The 16435-nt window shown below is 44.0% G+C and overlaps 1 protein-coding gene across 1 annotated transcript in view; it reads right to left on the bottom strand.

The window, feature by feature from the left end:
* The window catches only part of LOC147663025 (rab effector Noc2-like), a gene marked incomplete at its 3' end in the record, with an annotated part of 255635 nt that extends 239799 nt beyond the window's left edge, over nt 1–15836 (bottom strand). Inside the window, exon 1 of the mRNA XM_086950723.1 lies at nt 15706–15836. The remainder of the gene's footprint in view (nt 1–15705) is intronic.
* Between the last annotated feature and the right edge of the window lie 599 nt (nt 15837–16435).

Genomic DNA, 16435 nt, shown 5'->3' with positions numbered 1-16435 from the left:
GAAATGGCACTCATCCCAACTTGGTCACAGACGTTCAAGGGGAGTGGTCCAGCACAGCCCTGTCTGGGCGCAGATGGGCCTGCCCTTACACTGGGCTTTGTCTGGGCGACGTACTCATGCAGCATGCAATGCAGGGCTTGCCACCTCACTATATACGCATCTCACTGGCTATAGGTGAGGTAGATGGGAACCCATCTCCTGGGCCTGCTGCTGTTGGGACTTGAAGTCCTACAAATGCCTCCAAATTTCTCCCCTAGAGATTTTATTTTTATTTTTCATGTTTGCAAACATGCTCGCTGTGTTATATAAAAGACTTACACACCAAGATTTTAAGTGGTTTGTTGGAAAGGTGATGGTGTGAACATGTATTATATGGGATAAGGCAACCCCTGGCGGGCATGATAAGGATATTGCAAGTCACCTCGGTGTTCTATAACCTTATAAAGGTACTCAGTCTCCAGCCTCAATCCTCTATATGGTCAGAGAATTCCAAAGTGACTTGCAATATCCTTAGAATGTACGTTAGTGGGTACTTTATCCCTTATATAGTTCTATAGGTCTACCGGTGATCAGTAAATCAAGTTACTTATGACTGGCTTCTACAATCTTGCATACTTCACCAGACAAAACTTACATTAATGATCAACAGATTGTGCAATTGCCGTTTGATCACTTATCTAGGAACTTCGAAGGATACTTACAATTTGGCGGATGCAGCACATCCATCACAAATTGGCAGATGTCTTCCCTACTCTGTTGTTACACTACAAATATATTGGAAGCAGAGTGTGTACACTCTAAAATGATTGGACAAGAGATCCGCCAATTTTTTTGCAAACACCATGCATCCGCCAAACTCTGAATAACCCCCTTAGTCACTCAATTATTAAAACATTTAACCACTCACTCAATCGCACCATACTGAAAGCTGAGAGAGTTGATACTTAACTAGGGACTGCCCAATCTATTTAGGATACATGCAGGATAATCATATGGGCAAAAAAAGAGCTTTTCCTAATTGGATAGGTGCAACGTCACTCTGACACAACTGCAGGAGTGAAATATATGGAGGAAGTACGTATAACACATCATCACATACCATGTGCTTAGCTAGGTATTTTAAATGCCAGAGCCAACATTATGAAGGAACCAGTAAACATTAGACTTTACTAACATGAAACTTTACAAGTCTTCACATGCTCCTTGGTATTAAAAGCGTGAAACAAACTACTTTCAAGCGTTTTGGAAGTAGAGGTTAATGGACTCTATGCACATTCCTTTTGACACCCTCAAAGTAACTCTCCTCTCTACCTTTTAAATTTCAATCAGACAGGGAAAAATCAACATCTACTCTGTGTCCATTTCGGCCTGCAACACAGCATTAGGTGTTTACCTTCTTTGATTCAAAGATGCAGACAGATATTTTTGTATGATTTCTGTTCTCTTTTTTCTATACTTTTTGCTGTGGTCTAGCCATGAGACACCATTCCAGTTAAAGTGATGCATGGTTTCTAGTTATAAGGCCCGTAAATGACCTGAAACCTCAGATGGCAATACCTCAGCAGAGAGAGGGCAGGTCTGCTACAGACGGGGTCAGATGACATTCCCTTTCAAACTGCCTGAAGCAGCAAAACAGGTTCCACTGCAGAACCTTCATTCTTTGACTCTCTCGTCGCCCTAACATCGCCACATTCACGTTTAAGCTGGCATTCGAATATACCTTTGATTTTCTTCTACATCTGTTTCCCTTCGTAAACCATGATCATAACAAATGTATAGCAACACTTCTTTGTCTGCCCCCAACCCCTTTGCTATTCCATAGCTGTCTTTCCATTCACTCCAAATTCAGTACGCTTTTTTAGATATCACCGTGAGATATATATGGGCAACTCCACCCCACATGTCCATCCCTCTAATGTCTAGTTTTGCAGTTACAAACTACAAGTATACCAGTGCCAATTTATATCGATCACAGGACGTATGTGGTAGAGTTATTTCGGAATACTTGCCCAGTCACCACCCCGTTCCTTCATTCAGCAAGCGACTCCCCTCCTCCCAGAAAAGCCCGATCAAGGGGCACCACCATATAGTGTGGATAAAAACTTTCTAGGTGTTACCACATCTCAGGTAGACAGGTGAGTTGAATGTCCCGAAGTAGCATAACCAATGGCCTGTGAGATTCAGCCAATGTAGGCATTGAATTGTACTGACTGGCTGACTACCTCTCCCAGAGCCATCCTAGCTATTTGCTTTTCCTAGTCAGTGAATGTCGCCAAGTCATTCTCACATGTGAGACTAAGAGTGTCAAAAGCGTGTAGGGAGTGTATCGTGATCTGTGCAATGATCAGTAAACAGCGAATATCTTCCCAAGAGCCATGTCTCCCATCAACAATTTAGCTTCTAGTGGATTGAAATCAGGGAGGTCTTTAATTTTTTAATATAAAGCATGTCTCAATAGTAGGTATTAAAAAAAAACGTGTGCTTATCATAGCGGATTCATATGGTCTGTGAATGAGCATACAGTGGTATCTGTCATTATGTCTCCCAATTTCAAAATACCAACAAACGTCCCACCAAAGTAAACCTTTGAAGGCACAGACTTGGTTTAACTTTATTTTCCATCCACCATGGAACTTCTTTCCACCATGCAAGCTTATACTCAGTAGGGCCTAATAGAAGATTATCTTTCTTGCTTTTGTCACCTGCAGCACTGCTGGGTGACCTTTTTCCCTATTGAGGAAGCAGAGTAGGTTTGTGCCACCATTGCCCATTTATCTATTGTAAACGCAGGGTCAGACTGTGTTGTAGAGTTATTAATTTATCATTATCAGATACGCTGCTCTGTAGTATGCCACTATGTTCATCACCCCGATTCTATCATCGTACTGAGACTCAGCCCACAGTTCTAACTACACAGACAACTGACTTGGAAAGATTTATTCTCATGCTGAACAATTGGCAAAGGATTTGGATCAAGATAATCCAGGAAGATATAAGTGGATCAGTAAATTATCCACTTATAGAGATATTCGAGCCTGGATACGCATTCAAACCACGTCTGGAAAACGTTTATCTTAATTTACTTCACCAGATGCTCAATAGCAATGGGGAAAGCAATGGTAATAAAGGGCTGCTGTACCTAGTGCTGGTAGGAAGTCCTCCCAGAGCAGTCCACTTTTCTAAATCCCAGCTACTAGAAGATTATATAGAAGGTGTGAATACCCCAGAAATCTGGGCCTCTCGTTGATCTTTCCAACAGTGCAAAAGATTAGTCCCAACTAACCAAATTGAACACCTTCCTAAAGTCCACCATTAGCAGTGCCAATAAGACTTCATTCAGTCAGCAAGGTCCAGGGCAATATGAACATGCTTATGTTGAGCCTTGTGGGCCTCCAAGGAAAGAAGCCACACACCAAATCCTCATTAACATAATCTAGTGAGTAGCTAACACGTTGGCGATGATGGTGGCCTCAACATTAATAAAAGAGATTGGGCAACAGGGTGATTAATGTATGTCAATAATCCGAAAATCCAGTGGCAGGTCTGAGGTTGAAAGTCCTTCTTCCAGCCTTTTTTAAAGAGCATGTATGGTCATTCGTGCAATATCCTTAAAGAACTCAATGTGAAAGCCACGGGAAACGGCCACTACAACGACGCCGTTTCAACAAATACCTTAACCACGCATGCATTACAACGCATGCGTGGTTACAACGACAGCCTTTACCACGCATACCTTTACTACGAGGTACGTAGTAAAGGCATGTGTGGTAAAGGGTACAAATAAAAAAAGGGGGGTTGGGGGTGGCCTCCCCCCCCCCCCAAAAAAAAACCACTAACCTTTAGACGAGAAGGAAGGCAATCGGCGTCGCAGAGGAAGAAAACGGCCGTTTCTTTTTTTCTACGTATGACGTCACCACGGGAAAAAACGTGAAGAAGGACAAGCGTGAACATAGCATTCCGAAGTAACACATGCGTGGTAAAGGCATGCGTTACAACGGAGTTCGTTGAAAGAACATACAACCAAAGCCACTGGGTTCAGGTGTTTTTTTCGATTTTAAAATGTCTTGGGGCTAGTTCCTCATCACTTATTTCCTCCTGTAGGAGTTCCCTCCTTTCCTTAATCCCTTCGCTGCTCATGACGAGCTCAGCTCGTCATGAGGCACAGTTGAGCTGTGCTCATGACGTGCTGAGCTCGTCATGAACAATGGGAAAACATAATATTCAGCACAGGTGTTAAAGCAGCCAAGGTGTTAAAGAGCTGTCTCATTGGTATGTCCATTAAACAACACTCTCAACGTCGTCGTTTTCCCCACCTCCGTACCCAAGACCAAGGTTTGTCACCCCCAGCCCAGCGGAGAGCACTGCATGTGCCGGAGAGTGACGAGAAAGGCATTTTAACTCCCCACCAACTCTCAAATCGCAGTTTTTGAGGCACTGCAGCCCCTGGCCCTCTCTTTTCAGGACTCTGGGAGGTCTTTCTGCCATTTTGTGAGTCTCTCTCACCACCTTCCCCTGCCTACTACCTCACCACTAGATACACTTTCATAAAATGGCGTCGCTACGGAATTATAAACAAATAAAGGACTTAATCCCAGGTAAAGTCATCTTAAATTAAAGAAGGACTATGGCTATACTTCCATATAGATTAAGCTGTAATTAAAGAAGGACTATAGCTCTGCCTCTAATACCTAGATCTCAGAATGGAACTGCAATTTTTGAATGGCCTTAAGGAATCCCTGATCTTAAAAGGGAGCAGACATCCCTGCACAATCCCTCACTATATACAATGCGCTGGGATGCCTAAGGGTAGCCATGCGCGATACAAATGCGTAATCATGCATTTATTCATATCATTAGAAGCCCTGGCTCTCATCATGTTTTCTACTTTCTCCTTGAACTGAATTTGTAGGGAAAACCCACACCTTACAAGCCCTTCAAGGCTCCATTGGCTACCACTCCCCTCTACTCTGAATTTGCCTGATGCACCTGACCTATCTTGATATGGGCCAATCTGTGGGACCCCTCCTCAAAACCTTCACAAACGACGCCTCCCCACGGGCAGAACTCTAGGCTATCCCACTCTCCCCTCCTGTCACTTCCTCACTCCAGATTTAAACATTTTTAAAAAGAAAAAGAAAATCGGAGACGGTCGGGCCCCGACAGATCAATCTTATAGCAGACTATGCCATAATCCACTGTACTAGAGCTCCACCTGGAGAGCATCTCTCATATTACTTTCTTCTCAAATCTATGTGCCACTTAATTCTTAACCTACTTCCCTCCTCCCCTAGAAGGCCCACAATGTTAGGATCTACTCCGGCCCGATGAATAGTGCTCCGACATCCCTCTAGATACCCGTCTTTCTAGTATCACTATCTATAGTCTGTCTCCATACAAACCCCCCTAGTGGGAAAGATGTCTAGAAATACACGCCGACGCCACCAGACCACCACTAAACCATTCACTCCTACAAGTCAAATTTATCTGAAACCCCACGGCCCACACTCTTTCTCCATCACCTACCCCCCCACCTTTCAGCCACCAGACTCTTTAAGCACAGATTACCTAAGCAACACCCTGATACACTCATTGCAGACCTCTACCACACCACCTCCAAAGGAAAAACAAAAACAGATCGCATTTTTTACACCACTGACCAGGCTGAGTGGAGAAAGAACATAACAAGTCGCCTCCAAGTCACTAATGCCACCAACATCCCCCACGGTCAAAAATTATTGATTGCCAACTCACCTGCCTTCAAAGGCAATGCCACCATTACATTATACAGAAACTGCATAGTCAAGGTCCAAGCCTACGACTTTAACCTACACCAATTTGAACTCATCTTTCCTAGACTCCACAATTCCATTTCTAGTCCCTCCAACTACCCAACCCACCCCCCAGAACTCTATGCAAAGAATAGCACTCACAAAACCTACCATACGCTCACACCCACTGCACACTACACACCTACACTCCACCGCTACGCCATTTGCCCCCCACCCTCCACTCCATCCCTTCCACCCCCTTCCCTCCAAAAACGACCCCATTTCCCCCACTAAATACACGAACCCCGTTCTACCTACCACTAACTCCTCTAACACTCGTTTTACCACCACCCAAACCACAACCAAAAAAGCTTTAGGACACTCGCTAAACTCATTCCCCTCAACCCGCTCAGTGATAAACACTTGGTCCACCACTACCCACAGTCCATCCACTCGAGAACACCCAAGCCCCGACCAACACCAACAAACGTACCGGCCCTTTAACTCCCCTCCCCTTTGCACCCTGAACCCAGTATCTGCAACCACACTAACCGAATGCACGTGTGCGGAAAAACAACTAAAATCTCTCCTACCACAGATCCGTATGCCCAATACATCCATAACTGAAAGCCTAACCCGCCTTCACAGACAACTCAAGATAATCACTCAGGGCATAAACAAAATCCTTACCAACACCTAAGCCTCCCCTATCCCTACCCAACACCCACGTATCCCCTCCCACTCAAACATCAGTGAACCCTCTCACATTCCCAAATCCAAAACGAATAGCTGGTGCACCAAACTTCTCAGCAACCAACATGACAGAGCGAGAAGAATGAGCCCTAGGATGCCGGTGAGAGAGGCCATGGATCTTGCCAAGTCATATGACCTCAGGACAGCCCGACCCCTCCCTCCTCTAACATTCAGGTGATCACTGGAACTGGCAGAGACATCAATCCACCTAGGATTTTAAGATCTCCATCACAACTCACCGCTATATCTTTGGCTCCCCCCTCCCAAAATCACATCAAGGTAAACTGCATGCTAATAAACTGTAGGTCAGCAACCAAACACGCAACAGAATTGGCTGAGGCCATACTGAACTAGGACATCGACATTGCGCTTGTCACCGAAACCTGGCTCAATGAATCATCCTATCCGATCCTTAACCTCCTAGTCCCCTCAGATTTCTATATCATTAGGAAGGACAGGTTAGACCATTGCGGTGGTGGCGTAGCCATCATTCGTAAGAATAGCATCAAATAGCTGAAATAAAATCCCTCTCCTACTCAACATTCGAATACCTCAGTACCAACCCAAGACAAAAAGAGAACAAGGTAACGAAATGCCATCTGTTATCCACCCACCAGGAAACTCCCCCACCTTCGGGGAACAACTATCTGACCTACTAATACACTGCTCCCTCTAACTACGACAACATTATCCTACGTGACTTCAATCTTCACTGGAACAATGAGAAGGACACACTAATATAGTCTCTAAATTAACTCCTACTCATTAAATATCTCACCCAACACTGCAAGGGACAAACCCACAACAAAGGCTGTACCCTAGATGCCATCATAGCCAAAAACAAAATAATGAGTATCAATAACATTCTCCCAGTTGATGGTCAGACCACCATATCATTCTATTCAACATTAACCAAGTTACAGCGCCACCTACCCGAGCCCGGATTACCCATCAATGGTGCAGAAACCTCAATCCTATCCCTCTCCCGGACTTGGAAGAAAAAATATCATCACTACTCCCACCAAAAACAGACAGCCTCAATACTGATGAGCTCACTAACCTCTACAATGCAACAATGGAAACTGCACTCGACCAACTAGCCCCCCCTGAAACACAAAAAGGTGAGAGATACCCCACTGAGAGCCTGGTTCAACAAAGGCCTCAACTCTGAAAGAAGAAAACTGAGAATCGCTGAAAGACTATGGAGAGCAAAACCATCCCCAAACAACCTCCTCCAACTCAAAAAAGAATGTAGGAACTAAAAAAAACACACTCCAAGAGAAAGCCACCTTCTTCCAAAACACCCTAGACAAAGCCAAAAACTTCCCCAAAGAGCTCTTCAACATCATCCGAAATCAAACCTCGAAACCTTCCTAAGAAAACCCCCCGCCTCAAAACTACAATGTGACAACCTAGCCAAATTCATCAATGAGAAAATCAACAATACTGAGCTCTCCTTAGGCTATCACCCACAAACCCAACCCAGCGACTCTTTGCCCAAAATGGAAATAACCCTAACCCTTGCTCACTCCATAATCCCCAAAACTGAGACTCCTCCCTCTTTAACAACCAGACCAGCCCAATACCAAAGACCGACCTCCAAACCCAAGAGTTGGAAGGTCTTCAAACCCCTCCCAGAAGAGGGCATCTCCATGGTGATTGCCAATTCCAAACCCTCCCCACACTTCGAAGATTCACCACCTGCTGCTGTGGCTAAAAACCTCAATCGCACCCTAACCCCTCTAAGGGCCAAGATCATTAGCAGCTCCTTAAGCAACGGGCTAAAACCCGGCTGCCTCAAACAAGGCCAAGTCATCCCCTGCTAAAAAAAACCTAATGCAGATCAGAACGAGCACAAGAACTTCAGACCCATTACCAACCGTGCTTTCCTAGCAAAAATCCTCAAGAAATGTGTTCTCTCTCAACTCAACCAACACCTAGTCCCCAACAACCTACTCGACTCACACCAGTCCGGTTTCAGAAAAGAGATACAACACTGAAACAGCTGTACTGAGTATAATAGATGGCATACACAACTCCCTTGACTCAAACAAATGATGTCTGCTTGTCCTCCTTGACTTCTCAGCGGCTTTTAATACGGCTGATCACAAGTTACTTCGAGATGCCCTTCAAAAACATATCAGAGCTGATAGCACTGTTCTGAAATGGTTTTCTTAATTTCTACTTAACCATTCCCAACTCGTGAAAATCAACAACTCTATGTCCGAAATAACTCCCATAACCCAAGGGATGCCACAAGGCTCGGTCCTTTCTTCCATACTCTTCAACATTTACATGGAACCCCTCACTACCATTCTAAAACAAGCAAATATTTCGTACTTCGTAAACCAGGTTTACCTAGAAATATCCTCTCTTGCTAACATTCAACAACTTAATTCCAAACTCTCAAAAGTTCCTACCTGGTTATCACTCAACCTCCTCAAACTCGACCAAGAAAAAAATGAAATTATGGCCTTCTCCAATCTCAACCACCACAACAAATCCAAGAATGGATAAACAACATTGACTCTCTAAACTGCAAGCTTACTCTATGCGACTCCGCTAAATTTCTGGGGATCTCTCTGGACTCTGAACTAAACATGAACTCTCACATAAGCTCCACTGCAAAAAGTGGCTTCTAGAGCCTAAAACTCAACAAAATCAAGCCTTTCCTTCCACCCAATGACCTTAAAAGAGCAACACAAGCTCTAGTTCAGTTCAGACTAAACTATGGTAATGCCACAGTCACTGGAGCACACAAACAACATGCAGCCCCTATGAGAGTTGCCCTCAATGCAGCAGCACGAATGGTCACAGGAGCCAAGAAACATGACCACATCTCCCCCACGCTGCAAAACTTAGAGTGGCTCCCAATCAAAACAAAGTTGTTTCAAAACGGTCCATCTTACCCACAAAGCACTACACACTGGCAAACCAGACTACCTCGCAGCCAAACTCACAAAAGCAGGCCAATCGAGAAACCTAAGAAGCTGCAATACGCTCCTCCTTATCCCCCCCAAAAGACAGAATCAAAAAGCCCTCTCACGATCTTAGGCGATGCCCCTAAAACTGGAACTCTCTCCCAATACATATCAGAACCAATCCCTCCTTCACAAGTTTCAAAAGACAACTAAAAGAATTTCTCCTCAACCGTCATCTCTATCCCCCTGGAAGATGGCCGCTCTACGTTACCTCAACTCCTCAACCAAATTCCTGGGCTCTAACTGAATAGAAGCCTTCACCATATGCTACTGAATTTTATTCTATATAGTATCTCTTATTACTTATGTACTGTTAACTGTTTAAGACTCTGTCGTATACATTGCTGTAAAGCGCTCTGATACCCCTTGGGTCGTGCCAGTGCTATATAAAACTCCTAAAATAAGTAAATAAATAAATGTCTAATATGAACTCGCTGAGTGAGGTGAATTTTGGGGATCTCCTTTCACATACAATTGCCAGTCATACATTTCAAAAGCCTGAGCAACTGGATGATGTTCCTTTACCATTTATCTCTAAGGGTTTTGTATGCCAATAATGTGTCTTCTGTTCTCTTTGCATTGGCATAGCCAATGAAGTAGCTTGCTTGTTTTTCCCACAGCTCTCTGAGACCAATTACACGCTTTCTGCCTCTCACACTATGGTCTGGGTCAATTTGATTTTATGTTCTTAGGTACTTCATGGTTTAAACTGATAACATAGTAGGATTCTAACCTCAGAAGAACAGCTTGTAGCTCCATCACTAATTCTTGTTGCATCTGGTGTGTCCCACTGTATACATTATAACCCTACCTCTGATGGAGGATTGGAATACCTCCCAGAAGGTTATAGGGGAGGTGACAAAGCCACTATTCTGTGAGAAGTAGCTTTCAGTTTACTCCTCATGAAGGCTTTACATTTACAATCCGTCATCCACTAAGCACTCAACCACCATCTGCCTCCCCATCAGCCCAGTGTGTTTTCTACCAGTGAGTGGTCATTTCGGGTCACCATCACAATTTGCACTTACCTAAAATCGGTTAACTTAGTATCCAGCACCACAAAGCAATCTAATCTTGAAAACATTTTGTGTGCCCCCCAAATAAAAAATGTATTGTCACTAGTCAGGTTGGCAGTGATGACATAGTTGGGTCATGCCCATTGCAGGGAGGAATTTGGCACGGTGTGTAGGTCCTGCTTGGGTGGGTGGTCTAGTTCTAGTTCTATCCGTCTGACTGTCTAGTAACCCCTTACTAGAATCAGGGAGTTGTGATATTTGCTGATCAACTCTTTCAAGAAAGGTGGAGGTCAGTGGAGGTAGGGCGTATATGCTTAACAGGGATACAGAATTCCCTAGTAATATTGAAAAAGCTACGATTTAAAACCCATGAGAGTCTCTCCATGTTTTTTCTGGTATGAAGGGTAGGTTTCTTTTTTTAACCAGCATCAGTACCCCCCCATAGCCACTTCATGAACCTAAAATGCACCATAACTTAGAACCTGTGCTGAAAGTGGGAAGGACATCTCATCACCAGGAGGTTTAGTTCCTATAACAGCAGAATGTCTGCACCAAAAATGTTAGAAATGTCAAGTCTTGCCCCTCTTTTGATCTTATTTAATTATCCATTTATATTCAGGTTACAATGTGTATAGACTCACGTAAGGTGTCTACGGACATGATGGCCATTTTTACAGAGTAACAGTAAACACATCAGCTGAAATGAGGGACAATTCCAACAATTAACTGCAGATAAAGAGCTGAAATTGACTAAATAACTTTGAAGAAACTACAGAAAGCACCATCCCCACATTGTGTAATTTACGGATGCAGTATACGAGAAACTTCTTTATGTTGGTATTATGAAGGGTCTTGTTAATTGATTTGATTCTGAAACTATCGGCTTTATTCATTACGTAACTCATACTGATTTCATTAATCAATCAATTAAAGTTTTACTTACTGGTACAGTAAAAAGAGTAATCTTGTTCAGATCCCCCATAGGTAGTAAATGAATACTATTCTGGAATATTATTATTATTTTTTTAAAAGCCCAACTTTTCAGTAAATGAGACTGTAATTTTCAACAGCACAAGGTGTGGCACGACCATTGCCATCACCATTTCATAAACACCGAAGAGGCACTGGTGAAGCTGTACCAACTAAGAACCGCAAGTAGCATTGGTGGGAATGCGGGACAGGTATATGAATGTAGGCATTCTACAAACCCAAAGCCACCATTCACACAGGGAAGATGAAAACTGGGCCACCAGGACCATCTTAAATGTGTCCTTCTGCAAGAAGGTGTTCAGAGGGCATAGATCTAAAATAGGGCAAAGGCTGTAATCCTTCATCAGCAAAAGGAAATAACGGAAGCAAATGCCAATCCCTATTTCTCGGGCATCGGCTCTATCTATGGATCCTTTGGCCAAAGAAGCTAGCACCTCTTGAAGCAAGATGGACAGGTGCTCCTCCAAAAGACGCTTTGATGTGAGCAGAAGATGCAGAAAGGAATGCGTTGTGTCTTACCAGACATAGCCGAGTTGTCTTTCATGTATTACTTTATGAACTTCTTAGCTGCAGGATGGTAAATGTGCACATCTGTATAAATGTGTGGTTATCCCTATCCTCCAGCTTCTTCTAGTCATATGCCAGCCCCACCAGGAGCAGCCTGCCTGCTGCTCAGCCCATCTTCAACCCTCACCACTCATCCACACAGGCACCCAGGCGTTCCATGCATCACAGTCACACCAACATTCCAATACCAACTCTCACGCTGGCTGAGCCGCAGGGAGACAGCTAGGCTGAGAAACAAATACTAATACAATCAGGATATAACACTATCCCCCTCCTTTTAAATGAAAAATAAAAGTGTGATAAAACACGAGAGAAACTATAAACACGAATATACATAAGTGGAGAAAAAGTTCAAGACTCAGGGAAGCAAAACTTAAATACAACTTTGTAGGAGTTTGAACGAAATCAGAAAGGAAAGGTAACATATTGGCAAGCAATAAAAACCCATCCTCCCTAACAAAACATTTCAGAAAAGCGTAAGTAGAAAGGGGAGACCCACCCTTAGACAAACACCCATGACCACAACTATAGGGTGAGACCAAATGTGTAAGGGACAAGACCCAAAAGATCAACCCATTGTGAGGGTGTGAAACTAATGTACACGTGTAGCACAAGGTGACTTAAACACTATGTGTACAAGAAGTGAAGCACGAGATGGCTTACACACCCAACAAAAACATGTGAGGCGCAAGGCGGCTTACACACTAGACAACACATGTGGTTCAGGGTGACTTACACACATGGACAACAACACGTGAGGCGCAGGGCGACTTACACACTAGACAACAGGAGGTGAAGCCCATCGCCAACTGTCACCACTCATCCACACAGGCACCAAGGCATTCCATGCATCACAGTCACACCAACATTCCAATACCAACTCTCACTCTGGCTGAGCAGCAGGGAGACAGCTAGGCTGAGAAACATATACTAATACAATCAGGATATAACAGAACGGCAGGGCACAGCCCCGTTGAACAACCTGAAGGACTCATTTGTCGGATGTTATATTTCACCACCCAAGCAGAAAATGTCGGATCCTGTCTCCCACAAGGTGGTCAAGTGCTAAGGGCAAACTAAAGCGGCTTGGAGGCTGTTGTTATATTGGGGTGGGTGTCACTGAGAAGGCTTTTGCCTCTGGTGGCCTGGACATTGTGTGCTTGAGCCCCATCCCTGAGCCTGAAAGGACTGGAGTGCTTGTTGCAGGGGCATGGGCAATGGTATTTGCCAGTAAACCAAACTTCTTGAGTATAGCTAAAAGGGATGTAACTTCTGAGGAAATTGCTTAGCAGGAACAGAAAGGCCCAAGGAATGTGCCATGGCACGGCTCTCTTTAAAGCGTTCAGGGCTGAATCAGTCTTCTCTCCAAAGAGTCGAAACCCATTCAAAGTCATGTCCATAAGTGAAGCCTGTGGATCTCTGGGGAAGTCCGTAGATCACATCTACATGTGACGCCAAAGTACCATGCAAGTTTCAATTGCTTTGCCCAATCCGTCAGACACGTCCTGTCCAGAACGTATCACGTATTTGACCACATCCCGACCATCCTGAATGATATGAGCTGGGGAGGCCCGAAATACTTCTGGAACTGATAGTAAAATTACACCAACCATGTCCCAGAGCACATATGAATATTGCTCTATTAAACAGCTGGGACTGACCAATTGCAGGGCCCGACAATCCGATGAAAACATTTGTTTTTTGATTGCCTCAATTCTTTCCAACTGTCTGTCTGTTTGTGGACGTCTTTGAAGAAGAATTGGATTTAAAAGCTGAAGTTGACATTCTAACGTAGGGTGCTACGTTAAAAAACTCAAGGTCCTCTGGTGCTGTACTGTGGTGACTAGCTACTTGTCAGATCCCCAATGAGCAAGAATAATGCTAAGCATAGGTGTCCTGTAATGTTTCGGTCATGGCCAAACTGAACGGTAGCAGAGGTTCGGAAGAAGCCTGTCCACGCTGTAGAACTTCATTTAGAAGATTTGTCTAGACTTCCATAGAAGTAAGTGTTGTGCAATATCTCAGTGGCACAACATATCAGCATAGCAAAGGAAGCACTCTCCTCTGTTGATGACCCAGGAGGGAAAACCAGCCCAGTACAAAGGGAAGTGTCTCCCCCAGAAGCATATTCAGGAGGCACCCAAGGTGCAGAGGGCGGGTCTGCCAGCAGCAATCGGGATCGATCCCTCAAAGTACCTCTAATGCCCAAAGAGGCGGAAAGGTACTGAAGGTACGCAACATGGCCACAAAAGGTCACTGAGAGCCCGGAAAATTCAGGGTACATCAGGATCAGGTGCAGAACTGGCTCCTTAGCAGGGGACCGGAACTCATACTGAGATCCACCCTGATGTCCATACAAATTCTCAGGCAGAGGGCGGCGGTACTGGGACAAATCCTTCTTCTGCATCGACTTCTACTTACCAGAAGACTTTAACCGTGACCAGGCCCAGTTGTGGGAACGTCCCTGAGAGTGGCAACAGGAGTTGGTTTGCGCCCTTTATCAGTAATGGGACTTGCACAATTTCTTAAAGTGTTCAGAAAAATACACCTTAATCTTTCAGAGTCAGTCTGGTGCCTAGAGGTATTCTAAAGGTGAGGCATCTGTGGTTAGCAGTATGGATAAGAAACGCTTTATGAGCACTTAATGACCCACAATACAAAATTCCAGAGTAATCCATTCATTTTATTTTTTACTGTAACTTCTCTCACTTTCCTCCAATATTAACTGCTGTGAGTTAACATTTGGCTGTGGGCTATCATTCTCCATCCTTAGACACATTTCAAGTGGAAAAGAGGCATTTGATACCTTCTGTGAACACACTGGCAGGAGGACTCCACTTAAAGCACCAAGACAACGTGTTACAGGGAACACTTCCTGCAGCGCAGGGAGGACCAAAACCTCCAGATTGACCCCAACCTTTCAAGCGGACCCCATTCAGTCACAAGTTAATGATTGTATGTGGAGTGTAGTAGACTCAGGGGCCCCTCATCACATTCTGCATGGGGGGCATCATTTTGCGTTACACCACTGCCTTCCTGGGTGGAAAAGAGTAGGTAACAGCACCTCTTTTTATGAGGGTATATACAGATCATGCAAAAAAGTTGAGAAAAAAATCTTACATGTGCTAATGACGAAATCCACTTACTGGCATGGCAATCTCGCAGTGTAAAAACAGGCAACAAGAAGTGTGCATGTTCGATTTGGGGATATTTCCATGCACACTGCTGGGGAACGTTGTAACTCGTCTAAAAGTTGGAAACTTAACTCCGATCGTAGGAAGAAACCCACCACGCATAGATATCTGTTTGGAGACTCCGCAGAATAAGTGTTATGTCTGGTAAAACGCCGAAACCCAGTGTTATCAGAGAGGACACAGGAAGAAAGAACTGGAATATAATCCTGGTTTTACAGTCCACCGTCACTGCTAAACCGACCCCGGTGGAAGCAAAGGGAACTAGCAGAGAAGAGGGCACGGCGTGAGTTTAAACAATCTATTAGGACTATGGTTTTTATCAAACTGCGATATGTATTACATAATGACATCACCACACTCTACAGAAAGAAAGGGTAAAACGGGAATACTTTTCATATAGTGCAACACTTTAAAACAATAAAGGTTAATGGCTTACCTTGAATTATGAACAGCCAACAATATACAGGCAGGTCGATTTTACCTATACATTAAAAAAGTGTATTTCTGTAATGCCATCAAGAAAACTGAACTTTCAGTGCAAAGTGAAAGTGCTCTGCAGCTCACGCCTTAAAATCCTCTCAAATGAAACTAGCTTTGAATTGCAGGTCACGTGACCCGATTGTTCCAGTAATAACATCCGGTTTCATAATAATCCCTGCAGTGTGGCTGGTTTAAAGGAACAGCATCCCACAGTGAAGGAAAGGTGCGTGGATTTAAAACAACATACACGGACCACACGGTAATGAATGTAGGCACTTCAAACTCAAACTGAAGGCAAAGAAGTGCAATAGAATTTTTGGATTGGAATGCACGTTTTTTGTACGACTGCTAACACACCAGCCTCTGTCTTGTGAATATCTTAATCTTTTTGCTTCAGGGTACTTTTTAAAGCGCATTATACTATGGATGGCAATTCAAAGCGCTTATTATTCCAACATATTAAAAAAAACAAAGCTTAAAAACAGTACCACCTTGTTAGTCTTCTTCGTCTCCCTAATTATTGCAGAAAACGGAGTCCCGCATCGGAAAAAGGCACGCCTGCCCTTAACATTTTAGATATCTTTGAAAGGTGCCATTTTTCATATTTAAGTAGGGGTCCTTCCTTTCTAGTCTCTTGCCGAGCGAGTCCTACTCCCAATAAAGACCCCACCTCCTTCCCAGGATTC

This window comes from Lissotriton vulgaris, unplaced genomic scaffold (genome assembly GCF_964263255.1).
Source record: "Lissotriton vulgaris unplaced genomic scaffold, aLisVul1.2 SCAFFOLD_2283, whole genome shotgun sequence".
In the NCBI taxonomy this organism is placed as follows: Eukaryota; Metazoa; Chordata; class Amphibia; order Caudata; family Salamandridae; genus Lissotriton; species Lissotriton vulgaris.
The sequence above is the reverse complement of the archived record's forward strand: the minus strand, read 5'-3'. Positions and strand labels throughout refer to the sequence as shown.